At 50.7% G+C, this 13,228-nt stretch overlaps 1 pseudogene across 1 annotated transcript in view; it reads right to left on the bottom strand.

Moving 5' to 3' along the window:
* Positions 1 to 2,170: 2,170 nt before the first annotated feature.
* LOC147118179 (transcription factor MafB-like) overlaps positions 2,171 to 13,228 on the bottom strand; it is a 13,329-nt pseudogene continuing 2,271 nt past the window's right edge. The window contains exon 2 of the transcript XR_015077890.1: positions 2,171 to 11,591. The product of XR_015077890.1 is annotated as a transcription factor MafB-like (transcript). The remainder of the gene's footprint in view (positions 11,592 to 13,228) is intronic.

Raw genomic sequence — 13,228 nt, forward strand, 5'->3', positions numbered from 1 at the left:
TTGTGGCCAGTTCTTTCCATGTGATTGGGGAGTCTAGAGGGTTTTGGTTGTCTTTAATTGTTGCTTCTAATGTGTGGAGTTTTTCTGTGACCTGATGTTGACTTGGGTTTGTTTTGTTTATTGGGATGTCTTTGTAGAGGTTTTCAAAATGTGTTCTCCAGATGTCGCCATCTTGGATTGGTAATGCTCTCTCTCTCTCTCTCTGTCTCTCTCTGCCTCTCTCTCTCTCTCTCTCTCTCTCTGTCTCTCTGTCTGTCTCTGTCTCTCTCTCTCTCTCTCTCTCTGGCTCCCCATCTCTCTCTGTCTCTCTCTCTGTCTCTGTCTCTCTCTCTCTCTGTGTCTCTCTCTCTGCCTCTCTCTCTCTCTCTCTCTGTCTCTCTCTCTCTATCTCTGTCTCTCTCTGTCTGTCTCTCTCTCTCTCTCTCTCTGGCTCCCCATCTCTCTCTGTCTCTCTCGCTGTCTCTCTCTCTGTCTCTCTCTCTCTCTCTCTCTGTCTCTCTCTCTGTCTCTCTCTCTCTCTCTCTCTGTCTGTCTCTCTCTCTCTCTGCCTCTCTCTCTCTCTCTCTCTGTCTCTCTCTCAATATATTTTTCTGGCCAGCTCTCCTCTCTCTGCAACCCACTGATCCACATAAACCCAGGACATTGAACTGTTGACAATGAGAAACTTTGAACAGAGAATAGAACTCCCCTATCGGAGGGGATTAACCCTCTCACCCACCTCCTCCCAGTTACAGACACCGGGCAGCCTGTTCCCTATCGGAGGGGATTAACCCTCTCACCCACCTCCTCCCAGTTACAGACACTGGGCAGCCTGTTCCCTATCGGAGGGGATTAACCCTCTCACCCACCTCCTCCCAGTTACAGACACCGGGCAGCCTGTTCCCTATCGGAGGGGATTAACCCTCTCACCCACCTCCTCCCAGTTACAGACACCGGGCAGCCTGTTCCCTATCGGAGGGGATTAACCCTCTCACCCACCTCCTCCCAGTTACAGACACCGGGCAGCCTGTTCCCTATCGGAGGGGGATTAACCCTCTTGTGATGAAATATGTCATTCATCAGACTCTGTATTTAACTACATATATTGTATTGCCTGCTCCTGTGTTTTCACCTTGTATTGTATATAGTGCACCGCCCCCTTTCTCCCCATTGGGTGTGTCGGCTCCGCCCATACCTGGCCCTACTTAAGACAAGCCCAGGCTTGTCTTGCAGCAGAACAGCAGAATGCTAGGTGAAGCTAGCTGAAGACACAGGCATCTTTCTTTGCTAATAAAAGCCTTGTTTTATCCAGTTAATTTTGAGCCTTGAAGTCATTGAGGCGCATCACCTCTCACCCACCTCCTCCCAGTTACAGACACTGGGCAGCCTGTTCCCTATCGGAGGGGGATTAGCCCTCTCACCCACCTCCTCCCAGTTACAGACACCAGGCAGCCTGTTCCCTATCGGAGGGGATTAACCCTCTCACCCACCTCCTCCCAGTTACAGACACCAGGCAGCCTTTTCCCCATCGGAGGGGATTAACCCTCTCACCCACCTCCTCCCAGTTACAGACACCGGGGCAGCCTGTTCCCTATTGGAGGGGATTAACCCTCTCACCCACCTCCTCCCAGTTACAGACACCAGGCAGCCTGTTCCCTATCGGAGGGGATTAACCCTCTCACCCACCTCCTCCCAGTTACAGACACTGGGCAGCCTGTTCCCTATCGGAGGAGATTTAACCTCTCACCCACCTCCTCCCCAGTTACAGACACCAGGCAGCCTGTTCCCCTATCGGAGGGGATTAACCCTCTTACCCACCTCCTCCCAGTTACAGACACCGGGCAGCCTGTTCCCTATCGGAGGGGATTAACCCTCTCACCCACCTCCTCCCAGTTACAGACACCAGGCAGCCTGTTCCCTATCGGAGGGGATTAACCCTCTCACCCACCTCTCCCCAGTTACAGACACTGGGCAGCCTGTTCCCTATCGGAGGAGATTAAACCTCTCACCCACCTCCTCCCCAGTTACAGACACTGGGCAGCCTGTTCCCTATCGGAGGGGATTAACCCTCTCACCCACCTCCTCCCAGCTACAGACACTGGGCAGCCTGTTCCCTATCGGAGGGGGATTAACCCTCTCACCCACCCCCTCCCAGTTACAGACAGATCGATTGAGCAGAGACTGGGTTGAGTTCGATGTTTTGAAAGCTTTATTCAATCGAGAAGATTATCAATAAGTATTTTTATAAATACGGATTTGAGCAGAACACATTCACACAAAACACAAGCATAAAAACCATTTTCGGATACTTGGGAGCGTAGGAACAGGAGGAGGCCGTTCAGCCCCTCGAGCCTGTTGCACAGGACCAGGAGGAGGCCGTTCAGCCCCTCGAGCCTGTTGCACAGGAACAGGAGGAGGCCGATCAGCCCCTCGAGCCTGTTCCGGCATTCAGTGAGACCATGGCTGATCTGTATCCTAACTCCATCCAGCTCCATATCCCTTTATACCCTTGTCGAGCAAAAATGCATCACTCTCAGATTTAAAATGATTAATTGAGCTGGTATCTACTGCTTTCTGTGGGGGAGAGTTCCACACTTCTGCCACCCTTTGTGTCAAGAAGCATTTCTGAAATTCTCTCTCAAATGGCCTGGCTCTTGTAATGATATCAGCAAATAGAGATGGTATTTGCCTGTTCGATTATGATGCCTTACCAGCATGTTTGCATGTATTGATTGCTTGTGCCTGACCAGCAGAGGGCATGTGACAGAGACAAGCAAGGCAGTTTAGTTTAGTTTCAGTTTCGTTCTAGATGGATCACTCGCACGATGTCTCCTGTAAATGCTGTATAAAGAGTTGAACAGACTTTAGATTAAAAGACATTCTCTTTCATAAATTTCTCGTCATTGAACCCACAAAGAAATCAATACAGCTCTGATTTTAAGGTTCTGCCCCCTCTTGTTCTCGACTCCCCCACCAGTGAAAATAGTTTCTCTCTATCTATCCTAGCAATTCCTTTCAAACTCCTAAAATCCTCAATCAAATCACCCCTGAACCTTCTATAATCATATATGGATTGAAAATTGGTTAACAGACAGAGAGCAGGAATAAATGGGTCTTTTTCAGGGTGGCCGGCGGTGACTAGTGGGGTACCGCAGGGATCAGTGCTTGGGCCCCAGCTATTCACAATATATATCAATGATTTGGATGAGGGAAACAAATGTAATATTTCCAAGTTTGCTGACGACATGAAACTAGGTAGGATTGTGAGTTGTGAGGAGGATGCAAAGAGGCTTCAAGGCGATTTAGACAAGTTGAGTGAGTGGGCAAAGACATGGCAGACGCAGTTTTACATGGATAAATGTGAAGTTATCCACTTCGGTAGAAAAAACAGAAAGGTAGAGTATTATTTAAATGGTGCTAGATTGGGAAATGTTGATGTACAAAGGGACCTGGGTGTCCTTGTACACCAGGCACTGAAAGCAAACATGCAGGTGCAGCAAGCAGTTAGGAAGGCAAATGGTATGTTGGCCTTCATTGCAAGAGGATTTGAGTACAGGAGCAAGGATGTCTTACTACAGTTATACAGGGCCTTGGTGAGACCACACCTGGAGTACTGTGTGCTGTTTTGGTCTCCTTACCTAAGAAAGGATATACTTGCCATAGAGGGAGTGCAGCGAAGGTTCACCAGACTGATTCCTGGGATGGCAGGACTGTCGTATGAGGAGAGATTGGGTCGACTAGGCCTGTATTCACTCGAGTTTTGAAGAATGAGAGGGGGGTCTTGTGGAAACGTATAAAATTCTGACAGGGCTAGACAGACTGGATGCAGGGACGATGTTTCCCCTGGCTGGGGGTCTAGAACGAGGGGTCACAGTCTCAGGATACGGGGTAGGACATTTAGGACTGAGATGAGGAGAAATTTCTTCACTCAGAGGGTGGTGAACCTGTGGAATTCTCTACCACAGAAGGCCAAGTCACTGAATATATTTAAGAAGGAGATAGATAGATTTCTAGACACAAAAGGCATCAAGGGGTATGGGGAGAGGGGGGGAATATGGTATTGAGATAGAGGATCAGCCATGATCATATTGAATGGCGGAGCAGGCTCGAAGGGCCGAATGGCCTGCTCCTGCTCCTGTTTGTCTATGCTTCTATGTTTTTATTCCAGGGAAAAGCAGCCCAGTTTATTGTAATCTCTCCTCCTAACCTGACCCTTGGAGCCTTGGTAACGTTCTGATAACAATCAGCATTACACTCCTTCCAAGGCCAAAGTTAACATGCAGGTACAGCAAGCAATTAGAAAAACAAATGGTATGTTGGCCTTTATTACAAGAGGATTTGAATGTAAGAGTAAAGACGTCTTACTGCAATTATATAGGGCCTTGGTGAGACCACACCTGGAGTATTGTGTACAGTTTTAGTCTCCTTACCTAAGGAAGGATATACTTGCCATAGAGGGAGTGCAACGAAGGTTCACGAGACTGGTTCCTGGGATGGGGGGATTGTCCTATGAGGACAGATTGAGTAGACTGGGCCTATATTCTCTAGAGTTTAGAAGAATGAGAGGTGATCTCAATGAAACATCCAAAATTCTTACAGGGCTCGACAGGGTAGATGCAGGGGGGATGTTTCCCCCTGGCTGGGGAGTCTAGAACCAGGGGTCACAGTCTCAGGATAAGGAGTCGGCCATTTAGGACTGAGACGAGGAGACATTTCTTCACTCAGAGGGTGGTGAATCTTTGGAATTCTCTGCCCCAGAGGGCTGTGGAGGCTCAGTCGTTGAGTATATTCAAGACAGAGATCGATAGATTTTTGAATATTAAGGGAATCCAGGGATATGGGGATAGTGCGGGAAAGTGGAGATGAGGTAGAAGATCAGCCATGATCTCATTGAATGGCGGAGCAGGCTCGAGGAGCCGAATGGCCGACTCCTGCTCCTATTTCTTATGTTCTTATATTCTTACATCCTTTCTAAGGTGTGCAGAACCGGACACAGTATCAAATCTTGGTCTGACCACACTTGCAGCTCTGTGCACAGTTCTGGTCTCCATATGCCTTGGTTAGACCACACTTGGAGCACTGTGCACAGTTCTGGTCTCCATATACCTTGGTTAGACCACACTTGGAGCACTGTGCACGGTTCTGGTCTCCATATACCTTGGTTAGACCACACTTGGAGCACTGTGCACAGTTCTGTTCTCCATATACCTTGGTTAGACCACACTTGGAGCACTGTGTACAGTTCTGGTCTCCATATACCTTGGTTAGGCCACACTTGGAGCACTGTGTACAGTTCTGGTCTCCATATACCTTGGTTAGACCACTCTTGGAGCACGGTGCACAGTTCTGGTCTCCATATACCTTGGTTAGACCACACTTGGAGCACTGTGCACAGTTCTGGTCTCCATATACCTTGGTTAGACCACACTTGGAGCCCTGTGCACAGTTCTGGTCTCCATATACCTTGGTTAGATCACACTTGGAGCACTGTGCACAGTTCTGGTCTCCATATACCTTGGTTAGACCACACTTGGAGCACTGTGCACAGTTCTGGTCTCCATATACCTTGGTTAGACCGCACTTGGAGCTCTGTGCACAGTTCTGGTCTCCATGTACCTTGGTTAGACCACACTTGGAGCACTGTGCACAGTTCTGGTCTCCATATACCTCGGTTAGACCACACTTGGGGCACTATCACAGTTCTGTTCTCCATATACCTTGGTTAGACCGCACTTGGAGCACTGTGCACAGTTCTGGTCTCCATATACCTCGGTTAGACCACACTTGGAGCACTGTGCACAGTTCTGGTCTCTATATACCTTGGTTAGACCACACTTGGAGCACTGTGTACAGTTCTGGTATCCATATTACTTGGTTGGAGCACTGTGCACAGTCCTGGTCGCCATATACCTTGGTTAGACCACACTTGGAGTGCTATGCACAGTTCTGGTCTCCATATATCTTGGATAGACCACACTTGCAGCACTGTGCACAGTTCTGGTCTCCTTATACCTTGGTTAGACCACACTTGGAGCACCGTGCACAGTTCTGGTCTCCATATACCTTGGTTAGACCACACTTGGAGCGCTATGCACAGTTCTGGTCTCCATATACATTGGTTAGATCACACTTGGAGCACTGTGTACAGTTCTGGTCTTCATATACCTTGGTTAGACCACACTTGGAGTGCTGTATACAGTTCTGGTCTCCTTATACCTTGGTTAGACCACACTTGGAGCACTGTGCACAGTTCTAGTCTCCATATACCTTGGTTAGACCACACTTGGAGCGCTATGCACAGTTCTGGTCTCCATATACCTTGGATAGACCACACTTGCAGCACTGTGCACAGTTCTGGTCTCCTTATACCTTGGTTAGACCACACTTGGAGCACCGTGCACAGTTCTGGTCTCCATATACCTTGGTTAGACCACACTTGGAGCGCTATGCACAGTTCTGGTCTCCATATACATTGGTTAGACCACACATGGAGCACTGTGTACAGTTCTGGTCTTCATATTATAAAATGGATATCGAGGCACTGGAGAAGGTGCAGGAAAGATTCTCTAGAATGATACCAGAACTGAGAGGTTATAACTATCAGCAAAGATTGAACAGGCTGGGGCTGTTTCTTTGGAGGAGGGAAGGCTGAGGGGTGACCTGATAGAGGACTTTAAGATTAGGAAAGTGTTCGATAGGGTAGACGTGGAGAAGATGTTTCCACTTGTGGAGCGAGACCAGAACTAGGGGCCATTAATATAAGATAGTCACTAATAAATCCAATCGGGAATTCAGGAGAAACTTCTTTCCCCAGAGAGTGGTGAGAATGGGGAACTTGCTACCACAGGGAGTGGTTGAGGGGAAGAGCAGAGATACATTTAAGGGGAAGCTGGATAAACACCATGAGGGAGAAGGGAATAGAGGGTTATGTTGATGGGGTGAGATGAAGAGGGGGTGGGAGGAGGCTCGTGTGGAGCACGAACACCGGCACGGACCAGTGGGGCTGAATGGCCTGTTTCAGTGCTGTAAATACTTCACAAGTGAACTCCCAGCGGGATTCTGTGCTCAACACTGGGCTGAAGTAGTGACACGAACTGTGCAAAACGAAAAAAAAAAGAGACAACAGCATTGAGGTAACTAAATGGCCGCAGCTAAAGGCGATTGAATGTCACGGATGCCTCACGACATTCCTTGGCATTCGAAGGGCCAGGAATCGGGTCAAATTGAAAAATAAATATCAACTATTTCAGGATTAATGCTCCTTCAATTCTTTTCCTTAATCCCACTTTGCTGGTGGCGGGTAGGTAAGGAAATCCGTATTGGAGCTGGGACAGCATACTCTGGGCCCTCTGCTCTAGGCCCCAGGCAGGCTTCACCCTGCCGACTAGGTCGCAGAGAGGCTTCACCCGGCCAACTAGGCCGCAGAGAGGCTTCATCCTGCCTATTAGGCCTCAGACAGGCTTAATCACGCTGGACTAGGCCACGTGGAGGCTTCGCCATGCTGACTAGGCCGCAGACAGGCTTCATCCTGCCTATTAGGCCTCAGACTGGCTTAATCACTGTGGACTAGGCCACGGGGAGGCTTCGCCACGCCGACTAGGCCGCAGAGAGGCTTCATCCTGCCTATTAGGCCTCAGACTGGCTTAATCACTGTGGACTAGGCCACGGGGAGGCTTCGCCATGCTGACTAGGCCGCAGAGAGGCTTCATCACTTTGACTCGGCCCCATATTGGCTTCATCCTACCCATTAGGCCACAGAGAGGCTTTGCCATGCCGACTAGGCCCCAGACAGGCTTAATCACATTGACTAGGCCGCAGAGAGGCTTCGCCATGCCGACTAGGCCCCAGACAGGCTTAATCACATCGACTAGGCCCCAGACAGGCTTTACTACATTGACTCGGCTGCCGAGAGGCTTCCTCACTTTGACTAGGCCCCATCCTACCTATGTGGCCCCAGGCAGGCTTAGCCATGCCGACTAGGCCCCAGGCAGGCTTAATCACATTGACTAGGCCGCAGAGAGGCTTCGCCATGCTGACTAGGCCCCAGGCAGGCTTCACCGAATTGACCAGGCCCAAGACAGGCTAGTTTAACCCTTTTAAGCCCCGTTCCCCCCCGCAGTATCATTCTGGAGAAACCTGCACTCCCCCCACTTCCAAGGCCAGTATATCCTTCCTGAGGTGCCCAGAACTGAACACCGCTACTCCAGATGGGGGGGGGGGCGGGGGGCGGTCTGACCAGAACTCAGTGCAACTAAAGCAGAACTCCCATCCCCCATTTTTGCACACCAGCCCCTCTTGAGGTGAAGGCCAACGTCCCATTCGGCCTTTTGTCGATTGCTCCTTGTACCAGTCAGCTGGCCATTTAACGGTTGGCCGTTCTTAAGACACCCATTCTGGTCCTTCCACAGTTCTCAGTCTCTGGCCCTTCAAGAAAATATGCTCTGCTCCCTCTTGGGTCCAGAATGAGCCTCCTCACACGTTGGCCCGACGTTGAAATCCCACTGGCCGCGGTCCTTTCTCGTCCGCTCTCTCTCTCAAAAAAAAAATCGGTCAGCATCAACTTGAAGATGGTCAGAGGAGCTTCAAACGGCTCTTGTGGGATCCTTCTCTCCACGCTTCCCTCTCGATAGGGGGCGGGGGGGTGGGGGGCCGAGTGGGAAGGTAGGAGGCGGCCCCCCTCTTTTAGGATTTCGTTTTTGCATTCTGCCGTCTCTGTCTCTCGCGTGCGAGGCAGGAACCCGAAAGATCTTGGCGTCTGAAGAGAGTGGAGGTCCGTACAACGTTCAGTTAAATCAGGCCTCCGACTTCAAGGTGGAGAGCTGGGGAGATGATGGACCTCCATTGGGCCTGGAGAAGGTCATTGGTTGGCGGGACCTCTTCCTCTCCAAAAACCATCATCACGCCGGCCTCGTCACGCCAACTCCAGAGGCCAACTGAAGAACCAATCGCGTCGGGTATATGAGTGAATGGGTGTGTAGGGTGGGGGCAGACTGGAGTTACGTAGAGTCCCAGAATTGTCCCATCCCTGGGCTGGGGAGGGGGGTCGGGGTGGGGTAAAAGATGGGGAGCTTTCCTTCCCTAAGGGGCATTAGTTGGGGGGGGGTAGAGTGGTTTCTGTTAAAGGGACTTTCCAATCCCAACATGGTCACTTTTAACCGAGTTTCCCCCAGGGAGTGTGGACTGAATTTTGATTCTCTTGGGCGGGTGGCGGGGGAATCGAACTCCCAAATGCCTGTCTCCTAGTTACCCTGGTTTTCGGTAAGAAACTGAGTGGCTTCTCAAAGAGAGAGAGGGGTGGGAGGGGCAACTAAGAGACAACCACATTTGGGTATTTTTCTTATTCATCCCTGGGGCTGTGGGCAAGGCCAGCATTTATTGCCCATCCCTAGTCGCCCTCGAGAAGGATGGTGGTGAGCCGCCTTCTTGAACCGCTGCAGTCCGTGTGGTGAAGGTGCTCCCACAGCGCTGTTAGGGAGGGAGTTCCAGGATTTTGACCCAGCGACGATGAAGGAAAGGCCGATATATTTCCAAGTCAGGATGGTGTGTGACTTGGAGGTGGAACTTGGAGGTGGTGGTGTTCCCGTGCGCCTGCTGCCCTTGTCCTTCTAGGTGGAAGAGGTCGCGGGTTTGGGAGGTGCTGCCGAAGAACCCTTGGCGAGTTGCTGCAGTGCATCTTGTAGACGGTACACACTGCAGCCACGGTGCGCCGGTGGTGGAGGGAGTGAATGTTTAAGGTGGTGGATGGGGTGCCGATCAAGCGGGCTGCTTTGTCTTGGATGGTGTCGAGCTTGTTGAGTGTTGTTGGAGCTGCACTCATCCAGGCAAGCGGAGAGTATTCCATCACACTCCTGACTTGTGCCTTGTGGATGGTGGAAAGGCTTTGGGGAGTCAGGAGGTGAGACACTCGCCGCAGAATACCCAGCCTCTAACCCGCTACTCGCGTTTGTAATTCCAGATTTATTTCATTAACTGATTTAAAATTCCCCAGCTGCCGTGGTGGGATTGGAACTGGCCGCCTACTGAATCATTAAGCCCAGCTCTCTCTAGTTTACTGCTCCAAGTGGCAGAACCACAACTCTACCATATCCCGGTGTGAGCGAGGGAGGGGAACTGGCGGTCTCGGAGTCGAGTCGGGGGTCTTAAACCCTTCCCGGGGGATGGTGGGAACCTTTCTTTGGAGGTGGCGGGATGGGCGAGGGCTGGGGAGGTGGCATAGAATAATTCCTCCTTCTCACTAGACCCTTGATTCCTTAGCGTTTCTGGGCAGTTATTTGTGTCCTCCTCGGTGAAGACAGAACCAAAGTATTTGCTTAATTGCTCAGCCATTTCCTTGTTCCCCATTATAAATTCTCCCGTTTCTGACCTACATTTGTCTTCACTAATCTTTTTCTTTTTACGTACTTGTAGAAGCTTTTACAGTAGTGTAGAGGAGCAAAGGGACCTTGGCGTGCATGTCCACAGATCCCTGAAGGTAGCAGGCCAGGTAGATAAGGTGGTTAAGAAGGCATACGGAATGCTTGCCTTTATTAGCCATGGCATAGAATACAAGAGCAGGGGGGTTATGCTTCAACTGTATAAAACACTAGTTAGGCCTCAGCTGGAGTACTGTGTGCAGTTCTGGTCACCACATTACAGGAAAGATGTGATTGCACTAGAGAGGGTGCAGAGAAGATTTACGAGGATGTTGCCTGGGCTGGGGAATTTTAGCTATGAGGAAAGACTGGATAGGCTGGGTCTGTTTTCCTTGGAACCGAGGAGGCTGAGGGGAGACCTTATTGAGGTGCATAAAATTATGAGGGGCCTAGATAAAGTGGAAAGGACCTATTTCCCTTAGCAGAGGGGTCAAAAACCAGGGGGCACAGATTTAAAGTAACTGGTGGAAGGTTTAGAGGGGATTTGAGGGGAAATTTCTTCACCCAGAGGGTTGTGGGGGTCTGGAACTCGCTGCCTGAAAGGGTGGTAGAGACAGGAACCCGAACCACATTTAAAAAGTACTTGGATGTGCACTTGGGATGCTGTAACCTGCAGGGCTACGGACCAAGAGCTGGGAAGTGGGATTAGGCTGGATAGCTCTTTGTTGGCCGGCGCGGACACGATGGGTCGGAATGGCCTCCTTCCATGCTGTAACTTTCTACGATTCTGCGATGACCAATAAAGATCGTGCCGCCTTGCTCCACGTTCTTGTCCAACCATCCTTCCCGGAAAACGTTCTCTCTCTCTCGCTCCCTCTCGCTCTCGCGCTCTCTCGGTCACAGGTAGAAGGCGGGCGAAGCCGGCGCCTCGGTCAAGGATCCTCCGACGGCGCCCGCCAGCTTCTGGCAGCGGGTGCGGTAGGCGTCCCGCTCGCGGGCCAGGCGGCCGGCCTCTGCCCGCAGGCGGGCCAGCTGCTCCAGCAGCTGCGACTTCTCGGTCTCCAGGGCCTGGCGCTGCTGCACCCGCTTGGAGCGGCAGGACTGGGCGTAGCCCCGGTTCTTCAGCGTCCGCCGCCGCTGCTTCAGGCGTCCGACCTCCTCCTTGCCCGCCCCCCGCAGGTGCCGGTTCAGCTGGCGCACCGACATGCCCACCAGCTGATCGTCGCTCAGCCGCTCGGAGGGGCGAGGGGGCATCCGGTGCTGTCGTGGCGGACGGAGGGTGGGGGGGAAGAAAAAAAGGAGAAAAACAAACACGTTAGCTGGTGGGAAGGAGGAGACAAGAGAAAGAGAGAAAGTGAGAGAGAGAGAGAGAAAGAGAGAGAGAGACAGAGAGAAAGAGAGAGAGAGAGAGAGAGAGACAGAGAGAGAGAGAGAGAGAGAGAGACAGAGAGAGAGAGAGAGAGAGAGAGAGAGCGAGACAGAGAGCGAGAGAGACAGAGAGAGAGACAGAGAGAGCGAGAGAGACAGAGAGAGAGAGAGAGAGACAGAGAGAGAGAGAGACAGAGAGAGACAGAGAGAAACAGAGAGAGAGACAGAGAGACAGAGAGAGAGACAGAGAGACAGAGAGAGAGAGAGACAGAGAGAGAGAGACTAACGAGCACACCCATAGCATATATACTCTAAAAATGTTTAAATCAATACCGAATGTACCCAACGACTGTTTAAAAATTAATACTGAATGCACCCAACGAGGGTCAACGACTGTTTAAAATTAATACTGTCTGTACCCAATGAGGGTCAAAAGTGTTTGACACCTACAGAATGTTGGAAACCTGTACTTTTTGTTATGTAAGCTTTGGCAACATGGTTCCCTGTAAACTTTCATGCCAATAAAGCATTTGAATTTGAATTTGAATTTGATTTGAGAGAGAGAGACAGAGAGAGAGAGAGAGAGAGAGAGAGACAGAGAGAGAGAGAGCGACAGAGAGCGACAGAGAGAGAGAGAGACAGAGAGAGACAGAGAGATAGAGAGAGAGAGAGACAGAGAGAGAGACAGAGAGAGAGAGAGAGACAGACAGAGAGAGAGAGAGAGACAGAGAGAGAGAGACAGAGAGAGAGAGAGACACAGAGAGAGAGAGAGAGACAGAGAGAGAGAGAGAAAGAGAGAGAGACAGAGAGAGAGAGAGACAGAGAGAGAGAGACAGAGAGAGGGAGAGGGAGAGAGAGACTGAAAGCAAGAAAGAGAGAAAGAGAGATGAATATAAGAACATACGAATTAGAAGCAGGAGTCGGCCATACGGCCCCTCGAGCCTGCTCCGCCATTCAATAAGATCATGGCTGATCTTCGACCTCAACTCCAGTTTCCCGCCCGATCTCCACATCCCTCGATTCCCCGAGAGTCCAACAATCTATCGATCTCAGCCTTGAATATACTCAACGACTGAGCATCCACAGCCCTCTGGGGCAGAGAATCCCAAAGATTCACAACCCTCTGAGTGAAGAAATTCCTCCTCATCTCAGTCCTAAATGGCCGACCCCTTATCCTGAGACTGTGACCCCGAGTTCTGGACACTCCAGCCAGGGGGAAACAACCTCTCGGCATCTACCCTGTCAATCCCCCTCAGAATCTTGTATGTTTCAATGAGATCCCCTCTCATTCTTCTAAATTCCAGCGAGTATCGGCCCATTCTACACAATCTCTCAGCATAGGACAACACGCTCAGCCCAGGGATCAACCTAGTGGCAAATGGAATTTAACCCTGAAAAGTGTGAGGTGATGCATTTTGGACGGACTAACAAGGCAAGGGAATACACAATGAATGGTAAGACCCTAGGAAGGACAGAGGATCAGAGGGACCTTGGTGTGCATGTACATAGATCCCTGAAGGCAGCAGGAC

The sequence above is a fragment of the Somniosus microcephalus genome, chromosome 4 (genome assembly GCF_052327205.1).
Source record: "Somniosus microcephalus isolate GS21.2 chromosome 4, FLI_Smic_1.0, whole genome shotgun sequence".
Lineage (NCBI taxonomy): Eukaryota > Metazoa > Chordata > Chondrichthyes > Squaliformes > Somniosidae > Somniosus > Somniosus microcephalus.